General features: G+C 48.1%; 1 protein-coding gene across 1 annotated transcript in view; it reads right to left on the reverse strand.

The window, feature by feature from the left end:
• VANGL1 (VANGL planar cell polarity protein 1) overlaps positions 1 to 6678 on the reverse strand; it is a 46817-nt gene extending 40139 nt beyond the window's left edge. The window contains exon 1 of the mRNA XM_082064694.1: positions 6571 to 6678. The gene's annotated coding sequence lies outside the window, so the exon portion shown is untranslated. The remainder of the gene's footprint in view (positions 1 to 6570) is intronic.
• Positions 6679 to 12303: the final 5625 nt, after the last annotated feature.

The raw sequence follows: 12303 nt of genomic DNA on the forward strand, positions 1-12303 counted from the left end.
CAGCACAGTTTGGAAATTGCATCATTACTGTAGCAGGAATAAAAATCCCCCAGCCTAAGACACATGATGTTAACACTCATCAACTCCTTTGACTTGCACAGAGCCTGCAACTTATGGCTCCAGCAATAGGCTGGGACTCATTAAACCTGGTTTTTACCCCTGCCCTGCTAGGCAACCTTGGAAAAAATCCTTCCTCTGTGTCTGTCCTTTCCCAATAAATGCGGTGAGGCCACCACTGCCTTGTCTTCAAAAAGCGCTGTGATGCCAATAGAGATGACTACACAGGGTCTTACTAAAACTAGGCATTACAAAACAGAAACACCCTCAGTTGTACGAAAGGTGATAACAAGGCTTGAATCACTGACTGTGACATTACTAGAGTCCCTCTCAGAACAACCACTGTCTTCACAAACACATACCACCACATTACAGAACAGGGAAAGCAAGGAGAGCTGTTTGCATACATCAGTAAGAGTTACACATTTTTCTTAAGCTTCTAGAAAGTATCAACTCCTAGCCTTCTCCTTGAACCACAAACAAGATTTGCAACCCCCAACCCAACTCCTAGACAGAAGCAGCAGAGCTGAGACAGGGACAGGGAGCAGAGCCCTCCCATTCCCAGCAGCACAGGGTCACACTTCCCTGGAAATGTGAGAACGTTTCAGCAGGTAGACAGAGGCTGTTGTGGAAATGCACGGGCTGCCTAGACAGGAACTGTGAGCAAGCAGTGCCCATCTGATGGTGGGAGAATGTGGCAGCGCTGGGCATCAGGCACAGAAAGCAGACTTGTGGGAGGATCAATGCAGGAACATCAGGGCAGGCTGGGTCATGCCAACTTTAGTTTTCTGTGTAAACAAGAGCAACGGTTTTGACGCAGCCCTGTGAAAAGTCAACAAGAAGGGCCTCAAAAAACGTTAAACCTCTTGGATTGTTGTCAAAAGCAATAAGATGAGGTCGGGGACTCTGCACCACCTCATGACCCCAGCTGCAGGATACACTGGTGGCTAAACAGATCTTCCTGCCAAGGTGGCTGCTGGGAATAAAATACTTCTTCCCAACTTCAGCTGGAAAAAGCAGAAGCTTTTCTGCTCAACGGAGGCAGATCTTCAGCAAGGTTTCCTAGATTTGGTCAACAAAGGACAGCCTGGGCTGCTAGCCAGACACCACTCCCAGTCTGAGCAGGATGAGATGAAGAAACCAAGGAGGGAGGAGCACCATCCAAACACACGCTCCTCATAGCCAAGCCAAGCAGGTTACCTATCTCCTGGTCTACTTTACAGCAGAAAAGGGATCAGCCTCACCCCAGAAAAGCTTTGGGAACTACCAGGGAAGAGCCAGAGAGAGGACCAAAAAAAATAACACGCTAAACTACATTTTCAGGTTGGAGATCTTTCAATAGCATAGACAGACATCAGCCCTGGATTAGGCACCACCTCAATAGTGCACATCACTAGAGCCTAAGCAAAGGTACTGAAGACAAGCTGTACGTGTGTCCTATGTAGCACAACCATATCCAAGCTAAGCACAGTACTTAAACACCTCCACTACTAAACCACTCTTGATGATTCTTATCATACCCCTCTGGGCAAGGACAACTGCCGCCTGAAGAAGCAGCCCCATCCTTTAGGGCCTCATCCCTCCACAAACAAGTGTGAATGGAGAGCCCAATTTAGCCAATTGAAACAGCTTCACAAAAGATCATTACATCTTGCAGGATGCCACTGAAGGCATGCTCTGTTTGCAGAGCTGCTGGCCCTGTCTGAAAGAAAGCTCCTCTGGCCTGAGGGTACAGTTGTATTTCAGCACTAACAAGAAAGCTGGTTTAAGTAGCTTCCACCTCCACACCACGGTTCACCACTCTCGGTTGTGTCAACACAATTCTCAGGCAAGCAAACAGCACCGCTGAAAAACAAAACAACAAAAAAAATCCCTTTTCTCCCCCTCGCCATGCTTTTGTCTTGGATCCTTTCCGCGACCTAGTTCACAGCGCAGCCCCAAACAGCAAAACCAACAGCAGTGCAAGCAAAGGGCTGGAGGGGAGACGGGGATGTCTCCTCCGCTCCAACCAGGGCACTGTGTCACTGCACACCCAGCACTTTGCTCCCAGCAGGGCTGGCACTCTCACTGTGCCTTTCCCATAGCATCCTTCTGTCATCAACAAGCACGTACTAGATGGGAAACAACGCTAAGGATACTCCAAGGGAAATGTTGGGACTCTATTCTGGCAGTAGAGATGGCTGCATCCTGAATGACAGTGGAGAAATGTAGCTATCCCTGAGTACTGCAGAGATCACTGTAATTACAGTTTCCACGCAGCTACACAACTCATTGTAACTCCCTCTTTTCATAGGCTCATAAATCTCCAAAAAGAGTTCTTTTGAATAACTATTTTCCATGCTGGGAGCCCAGTCCCATTTCCAGTGAAGTTTGCTTTGTGATCATCTTCAAGGGAGCGTAGTTTGGCTCCCAGCCCAAGGGAAATTTAAAAGAGCAAGTTACATCTTTAAATCAAAGACGGCAAACGCAAACAAGAACGCTCTTTTACATCCCATGCTTTCCCAATGGATTTTCCCCTGTTAAGTTGAGGCAAATAACTCCAAAGCTGCTCAGCTTTGAAATCCTTGTCTGTACCATTTCAATCTTGCCCTTTTTAAAGCTCACAATCAGAGGTGATTTACCAGTCGGTTCATGAAGTTACATATATTTGGGAGTGCCATATGGAGCACGAGCAGCCACAAGTGTCCGCGAGGACGTGGGCACGTTCGGCTCCACACGCCGTCAGCCTCGCTTGTTAAACAGCACCAGCTGTCTATAGGGTAACGGATGCCCACGAGCCATCGCGCCAAGAAAGCTTTTTTTCCTTCATTCAGTGAAACGAAGAGCTTTACAAATCAAACATGCAGAACCCCAAGAGCTAAGCTATGGGATAGCGTATGGGTTCAAGAGTGAAAATAATTAAAAGGTGGCTAAGCAGTGAGGAAGCCTTCCGACTCTGGCATTCACTTGGCTGCATGGTAGGGCTGCAGCGTATTCCTATTATTCACTTCAGGAAAAACTGCAAGTTGCGTAACTTGCTATGTTTGACTGCATGTATAGTAAGACCTATGAGCAATGCCACAGGAACCTTCTGCTTTTGAATTTCCTGAGCAGGCCCTGATCCAGCCATTTGATCTGTACGCACAGAAGTCCGCCCATGCTAATCTACTCACAGAGCCAAGGATTTCAGTTTTAATGACCAATGAGCTTTTGGAAACAAGTTTGTTCCAAAAGCTTTCTATTTATTTTTGCATGTCATTAAATAATGTTAATTTTGGCCTTGAACATACGCGTAAACCCGGACTTTTACCCTACAGCAGTGGCTCTTGATTTGCAAGCCCCTCATCCTAAAAAAACATTCAGTACTCAACAAATTCAAGCCTTTTAGTAATAGGTTCTCTTTCCTTTTGCTTCTCAGAGGCTTCCTGGAAAGATTTCATAGGTCCCTGGGAATTTCCAGCCCCTAGGCTGAAAACCATTAGTCCATGACAGGGATGTTTCAAAAAGAAGAGTCACTTGGTTAAATGAGGCAATCCACCTGCATGTTTAATCATAACATGTGACAACACAGGTCTGAAAAGACAGCAAGGCTGTTCCAATTGACAGCAGAAATGCCCGGCCACAACCACCAGCCAAGCAAGCGGTGTTTCCAAAAGGGAAGCCCCAGCTTCTTGCCTCCCAATTACACAGCTGGAAGTTGGGAAGTTTTACACATGGGACTAATCAGTGAAGCACCTCCCTGGAGGATCTCCCTTACCCAGGCCAAAAACCTGCACTGTCCAAGTTTTTGAAGCACAACCCGCACTCAAGTCTGTAGTGTAAATTACACCTCATCTGTCGTCCTGTCAGACGGGTGAAATCTCACGCTTCCTTGCTCATACATCTCTCCTGTGTTGCTAGACCTTCAAGTGCTGCTCTCAACCCCAGAGCCACACAACATGGTAGAAGGTACTGTGGTCTCATCCTCACGATACTAGAGCACCTTGGACCGTGCACAGGACCGCAGTTTTCCATACTGCCATAAAAAGCCCTACAGCCTTACGGAAACAAACGGGATTCTTCAGACTCTGCCTATACAAGGAGGTAGTACCTGTAACTTTATTTTCAAAGTTTTCTTTCAGCCATAGCATCTAGATACTGAGATAGCATTAAAAGCTATAAACTACAGGTTTCTCTGCTGAATGTGCACCCCTTCTTTAGGATACTGCACGTCTTCCTGCATTTTCTATTAGAAGTTAAAAAGAAAAACAAGTCTACAGACCCTGATCAAATCCCCAGTACACAACACAGTGGGACTCCACAGTATGGAGTCTCCTGTCTCGCTCCACTTGCTCAATCCTGTACAAAGGCAACGCCATTCTGACCTTGCAAGGAGAAAGAGAAAGGGTGTTAACCCCTGAGGAAATAACCACTGTGTTTTTAATTTGACCTATTTCAGATAATACTGAAGTAAAGGCTAAAGACAAATTGAAAGAAAGCATGAGAGTTTTCACAAGGGTTCATTTTGTCCCTCTGCCAGCTTCCCCAGTGACAGTACCAGATATGGAGGAGCGCGACACCGTTCCACACCAGCAGAACTGGACATCACAGTTCCCCTCTCTGCTCTCTACGCTGCACAACATGCCCTATAGCAGCAAAGCCACATTTCTGATACTACTCTTCACTTGGTTGTCAGAGATGGGGTTGGAAGGAAGGCCAGCTACCACAACAATACAACACGCAGTTTTTCTAGGACAACTAGAGTCATCTTGGTAGCATTTTGCTAGTACAGTATTCCAGTCTCCCGGTAACAGTAAGCCCTCCCTAGGTACACAAATCCATAAGATAAGGGCCACCAAGAACCTTGCCACTGCTCACCAAAGGCCAGCAGCAGACACAGGGAGCTGCTGGCCCATGACCATGGGCAGTCAGATGCTTGCCTGGGTGGTTTCAACACAGGCTGGAATCCCTTCAAAATTTCAGCTCCTAGGGAGCACTCTTAAGGGATGCTTTCTGTAAGACCCTATTCATCATTTATTTTCAAAATTAACAAGTTAAACGATCACAGAGCCAACTCTGGTCCCATAGCCACAGCCAGCTACCTAGCCAAACCCCAGAGGAGGAAAAGAGCCAAGCGCAGTCAAAATGAAACTCTTCAAAGACTGTAAAGCATTGCTGAAGCTCTATTTCCCACAACTCCTCTCCTCAAAGTCAGGATGCCCTGGTGATGGGCTCACAAGAAACGTTATCACAGAATACACTCAGCATCATCCTAATTTGCTCTTCCAGCCAGTGTAACTGATTTCTTAACTCTTTCTCTCTGCAAAGCTCTTGTGGTCAAGTCCATATTGACAAACCCAGGGCCAAAAAACCCCACTGCTTCAAACTGCCACAGAATTGCTAAGCAAGCGCCCCCAGAACAAAAGCCTGCCATCAAGGCATTCATCCTTCCATAGACCCTGCAATCAAAGAGTTCAGCCTTTGGCATAAGAGAGTTCGTTTATAACCCTGACAGTCTTCTAAATAAGAAAACAATGCTGCTGTTTCACAGTGGCTCTCCAAAGCACGCTGTTACTGGAACTGAACAGCTACAGCAATAGCTTTGCCCTCTATTGGGCACACTCTGAAGCGTTCAGGTACGCGTCCCAGGCCAGCACTGCCAAGGCACAGAAGGAGACTTCCCTCTCCATCCCTGTTGTCGGAGCAGATTTATCTCCAGCCATGGGAGCTTCCCCAGGCCATAACTTGCTGAATGGACACAACCCTTCAGTCCTGCGAGACTATGTGCATCGCTCTGCCAACCAAACATGGTTCTAAGCAGAGCAGCGTGACTGTGCCCTCCCTCCACCTGGCAGTGACCCCCGCACTGCCCAGTACTATGAACCAAGGCATAAAGCAGCTTTTTTATACAACCTGGGCATGCGAGACACCAGCACAGCCTTCACCACAGCATGAATTCACTTGTGCTGGTGTGTTAGCAGCGCACAGTTTCCTTCCTTCCTTCAAAGGCAAGGCTTGCCAGGGAAACTGCTGCCCACCCTGAGGGCTACACCTACAGCCCTCACCGGCCTTTGAGTGCTGTGCCCGGGGAAGCTCAGGTCTCTCCCGCCCGCAGCACCGGAGCCGCGACCCGCCGCCCCAGCAGCCTCACCGCGGGCAGGGCAGCGCCACGGCTGCCCGGCAGAGCCCCGGCCGGCTGAAGGGAGGCCCGGCGGCTGCCCTCGCCCACCTTTCCCCCTCCGCTCAGCCACGGGAACCGGCACCCAGCCGCCCCAGGAAGCACCGGGACACAGCGGGGTACCCTCGCAGCCGGCACCAACGGAGCCCGGCCGGGCTCTGAGCGCCCTCCCGGCCCGGGACGGACCCCTGCCGCCAGGCGCCGAAGAGGCTGCCCCAGCGTTGCTCCCGCCGCCCCGGCCCGGGCACCCTGGGGCGGAGAGGGCGGCGGGGTCCCGGCGGCGGGAGGGCGTGGTGGAGGGCAGAGGTAGCACCACCGCCCCACACGCCACCCCCATCCCCGCACATGCAGGCAGACAGACATACGGACGGACTCACCTCCCACCCGCGGCCGCCCCATGCCGCTCCCGGCACCGACCCGCCGCCGTGCCGTCCTCCCCCGGCGGCGGCCGCCGTCGCTGCTGCCGCCGCTTTCCGCTTCCTGTGCCCGGCACCGCCCCGCCCTGCTCCCCCGTCCCTCCCCCGCCGGCAGCTGCACCGCCCCGGCCCCGCCAGAGCCACATCCCCTCCGAGCGGCGTTTCCTTTCCCGAGAAGCGGCCGCCCTGGCTCCCACCGGGACCTCAGCCCCCTTGCCTGCCCTGGCATCACCCAGCCGGCCCTCGCTGGAGCCCTACGTGGTGGGGACCCTGGGCTGGACCTGCTGCTCAACCCTTCCAGGCCTGATTTCACCCTGCAGTTCTGTGTCCTCTGCACCTCAGCTCTTACAACATGGCCCCTCATATCTCCTTCTGAGACCTACCCATCGCCCTGCTCCTGGGCACCCACCTCCTGAGCCCCACAGCCCCTCCAAGGCTGAGCCCTTCCTACATCTCTCTTCCACCCAGCCTTGCCCCTTGCCTGTCCTTATGCCATCACCCTCTCCCTCAGCCGGTAAAACAGTCCCTTGGAGCTCTCCCATCCAGGACAAACACGTTCTCAGGTTTCTCTCCAACACCATGTGCTAGGCACTGTAGCAACGAGCCTTCGGGACAGCTTGGTCATTTCCTCCACTTGTGGCCTGCAGCTGCAGCAGACTTTGCCCCTTGTCACAAGAGGTCTGCAATGTCCCTCAGGGAGAAAGGCCTGGTTTGCCCAAAGCCTCTAACAGGCTGCCCAAAGCCTGCCTTGGGCACAAAATTCCTTACACTGCTTGCTCCGGGCAGCTGGAGAGGGAACACGCAGAGTTCTATGTGCCGTGCAACCACCTTTTCTGTATTCAGATGTTGCTCCTTTTTCATTTCACCTCTGGGTCGTCTTACCCTTTAAAAGTAGTTTTCGGGCTGTACAATGAAACAGCAGCTGGGAATACATGAAGAAAATCTAGACCTCCTAGATTCCAGTCCCGCACTTTGAACTACTCAAGAACAATCCAGTCTACAAAGGGAACAAACGCAGAAGATACTCAAGTTATTCCTGTCAGGTAGTTTCTCTGTTGCATTGTTGTGGGTGCTGTAGACATCTTTTATTTCTCCTCTCAATCCCTTTTTCTGAAACCACGCTATGGTTTGATTTTTGGCACTTGCGCCGTACTCAACACCCGTACAACATGGAATGACTTTACAGTGGAACAGTCAACGAAGAATTAGAAGAAAAGTTTTCACATCACTCTGATTTGGTAGTTACATTTCCTCCTGCTTTGCATGGCGTACATGCTTACCCAAGCCTGTGACTGACTGGCAGAAGCTGATACCAAGTGATAGGCTTCATCTTGTATTATGCATCTACATGTGTCTAAACTTGCCCAAGGCCCGAGTACCCTGCTGCATTCCAGGCGATGGCCCTGCCCTGGAAAAGCTGGAAAAGCGTTTGACACCTTGCTGAAAGCTCTCAGCCTCGCTGGTTGCTGATGTCTCCCCACCACTTGACTATCATCACAGGGTTTGCTTCCTCCTGGCTCAGAGGTGGGGGAAATGTGACAAAAGACAACAGGCTAGAGTTTATGCAGGCCGTGCGTCAGGCACGGGGGAGAGACTTGGTGCAACGAGGAAGGTTTGACCTGCGCTCAGTCGGAAAAGGGAAAAAGGGGAGATGCTGCCCCAGCCTGAAAGGCTATGGAAACTCAGGGGGAAACTTCAACAAGGGAAAGGGCACTTTTTCAAAGGTCTTCAACTGGACTGCTTTGAAAGCGACCAAGAAACTCCACTGCTAAGTCTGTACTTCTTTTCCTGCTACGCTAAATGATTTCTAAATACTGGTTTCATGGGCTAGAGCAGCAGGACTTGTTGCAGATGCCCACAGAAGGTAGATTGCTAAGAGATCTGACCTGGGGATGTATATAAACCTCAGAGAGGACCAGCACCTATGTCTTGTCCAGACCTAGCTGGTGTAGATAACCCATTAGACCCAGCGGTGAGGCCCCCTGGCACCCAGCTAGGTCAAGCTGTCACACAGAATGTTGACCAAGGAGGCATATACTGAAGAGAGGCTCAGGGGCAGATGCTGAGGTACTGTTACATGCTTATCTCTCATTGTCTGTTTAAACTACTGAGACATGAGGAAATCTATTGCCTGAGTCGAGCTACTTGTGTGGTCGGGTCATAGTTCAAAAATTTGTAAAGTGCTATGCTCCTGTACACAAATGAATAGGTGAGATTAGATCTTTTTTTAGATTACCCAGAACAGATCTCATAGATTCACAGAAGAGTTTAAGTTGGAAAGGACTTCCGGTGATCGGCTAATCCAGTCTCCCCCCTCAGAACAGGATCAACTAGAGCAGGTTGGTCAGGGCTGTGACTAATTGGGTTTTGAGCATCTCCAAGGATGGAGAGGGCATAACCTCCCTCTTCAGCCTGTTCCAGTGTTTGAACATCCTCACAGTTGTTTTTTGCTGTTGTTGTTTTGTTTTGGTGGGTTTGTTTGTTTGTTTTCATGTTTAAATGTCATTTCATGTATTTCAGTTTGCACCTGTTCCCTCTTTTCCTTTCACTGGATACCAGTGAGAAGAGTCTGCTCTCTCTCTTCTAGGATCATCTATTGTAAAGCAGTCAGAATTTTCATGCAATTTGACATGTAGGTTACACTCTTAAGTCATATATTTGCTTAAAGATTTCCTTTTTTTTTTTTCTTTCCTTCAGGACTATTAGATTCTCTTAGATTTAAATCCATCTAGTTATCCTTGTATTTTTCTACTGATCATTTTTGTGGGCCAGATTCTGCCTTCTTTGGAGGCACATACATAAAATATTTTTTGTTAAGATACTGAGGCTGAATTTGCTGTAGATTTTCTCCATCACCTTGGAAACCAGTCTTCCTCTTCCCTTCCCCAAAATCCAGACTCCACCTTCCCTAACGCACAGTGACATATCCAAATAATTTTTGTCTGTGACATAATTCAGTGACAAAAATCACATATCTATAGGTGTCCGTGAAACCTGATTGGTTTCTCCATTTTTTTACTGTTTCCTGAGTAGAATGAAAAGATAATTTTTAAGTTACAGACCACAGAGATTCCTCAACAAAGACAGAATTTGTCTGCACGATGCTTTGAGAATCAGAGGCAGTGTCTTGTCAAGTAAGGAACATAAGCATAAGCTGAGCAAACACAAGTACAAATGTCATTCTGAATTACTGCTTGTTCTTATATGGTGTGAGCTGGAGCCTCCACCATGGGCTGGAGCGGGAAGTTTTTCACTGAGACTGGATGCCCCTTTCTAGTTCCTCTCTGATGAAACTGCGTGTATAACCCATCTGAACTGTGCATGATCTTGCTCTGTGCTGCTGACCTCAATCTAGGAGCAAGCATCTGAAGTTTAAGTAAATGTGCAATGACAGATATGCACAAGGAGCCACATTTCACTCCTTATGCTGCAGAAAATCTTGTTTAGAGGAAGAGAAAGGCCAGAGCGACACAACTACAAGAGAACACCTTCCTTCCCTTTTGGGGTGGTTGCTATTTAGAAAGGGAAAATGCGTAGTACTGCACAGCTGAAGAAACAGCATGACACATTTATTTTGCATAGCAACTTGCATAAAATCTACTGAGCCCTTTTTATGGAATTAATTATCCAAAATACATGATTTCTGCCCACATAAAGAGAAATGGAGGTGGGCAGCAAACACTAGAAAAACTTTGCTTGGCTGAGATTCTGCAAAACCCAGTTAGAGATTCAGTTGAAATCTTACTTCCATCTCAAAGCACATAGAGAGGTAGGACTTTTATTTGGGTTCAGCAGATTTAAAGAAAGAATATTGTTTTAAAAAAAAAATATCAACCCCCCCCACTCCAGTAGCATTTCCTAAGTAAATTTAAAGGGGAAAAATAGATTTCATTTCTACAGGCCAAGAGGACTAGAGGGAGAAAAGAAAACATATTTTGTCTGACTTGCCCCTAAGTTAGAGGGCTACAATTCACTGCATACCATGACCTTTCCTCTTGTGTGTGCCAGGGACCTCTCAGCCCCATGTAGACCTTATCTTAGAGGGTAAGGGACATTAACAGGCAGGTAGTCATGCCCTCCTCTTTTTTATAACTCTAGTCAGAGTTACAGCAGGGTGGTGGGCACAGGACAGAGGACGGCCCTGCTTTCTTGCAGAAACAAAGGAAAGCATGAGGCCACAAATACAGGAATAACTGGCCATAGTGGTGGCAGATACAGAACTTCAACCTATTCTGGGGGACTCAGCCACAAGACAAATCCTGTCCATGTCTAACTGCATGGCGACCACAGAACCCACGGGTGTGCTGGGATTTGGCCATAGGTGTGTGTGAGGCTGAGGCACAAGACTGCACGCTCTGGAACACTCAGGAATGAAACCTAAAGCAGGGCAATAAATATACAGGAAAAGAATAGGCGGAAGAACAGAGCCTTCAGTCTGCAGACTGAAATTACGTGTTCAGTCAAGCTAGGAAAGAGAAAAGCATGATTGGTGTTTTAATTCTGGCAGAGAAGGAGCATTTTTCCAGGTTGGATATCACTGCCCTGCTCTCTGAAAGGAGGCCGAAGAGCAACATGCGCTGCTGCAGCTGATTAACAGTGCCACCAGCCGGCCTGCTGGAAGAGCGCCAGTTCGCCTGATGGGGTGGGAAAACGAGGTAATGTACATCTACTCACCACCTTTCACCTGAGTCTTCACAGTCAGACTCTGATCCGGCAAGCCCTTTGCCGAATACAAAGGTGCCGTTCCTGGGAGCAGCTGCAAGAAAGGTCTTACCCAGAGCGGTGCTTGCTTACCTGAGCTTCAGGAAGGTCAAAGGAGATAATGAATCACTTGGGGCTTTCTGGTAGAGCTAAGAGTTAATGACAGAGCATCCAACTCAGGAAGGCTTCTTCTAGTATGGAACACACCAGTCTGTGTGATGAGCCGTGTCATTTCAGGCCTGAAATTATTAAGTAGCCAGACAGTGCTGCAGAGGCAGTGTAAATGGCAATTAGATATTTAAAGACATACTTTCCACTCCTTGTGGGTTGACTTCCTGTTGGAAGCTGAACTTTACATTGAATTAAGTTTGGTACCTTACAGTCTCTCTGGTCAAAACACTTATTAGGAGACCTACTATTGCCTGTTAGTACTGAAAACAAAACAAAACAAAATTATAAAATGTGCTAAAACCAACAGTGCCAATAATGCTAAAAACTTGCAACATAGTAAAGCCAACATCAAACACTCTCCATTAAGATTCCCTTGAAGTTAATCAAAGGGTCATGGAACCTTTCACACAGCTTTTTGGACAGCAATAAGAAACTGGTTTTGCCCAACAGCTGCAACAAAGAACCATGTAATGAAAAAGCAGTTGTGGGAAAAGGAAAGGTGTAATTTATAAAGCCAATCTCAAATTTTAGCAGCCTTGCATTCCTTTGCCAAGAATACTAGTCAGGATTCTGTGAGATTTTAAGCACATGATTATGTGGCTAAAATGTATATTTGAACAAATGCAAGTCAACTTCTGGGGAACTGGAACAGTATAAACAGTTTATGTTGTGTGGTTGTCATGCAGTGTTGTTAATGCAGACAGCTTCCTTTCCACTGAGATGTCTACACGGGCATGTACACACAGTCCAAGGTAACCAATAAAAAGCTGATTGAAAACAGGTATAGTGAAACAAGGGATGAGACTTGAAGAGGGGGAAAAA

The sequence above is a fragment of the Streptopelia decaocto genome (genome assembly GCF_964273445.1).
Source record: "Streptopelia decaocto genome assembly, chromosome: 1".
NCBI classification, from domain to species: Eukaryota; Metazoa; Chordata; class Aves; order Columbiformes; family Columbidae; genus Streptopelia; species Streptopelia decaocto.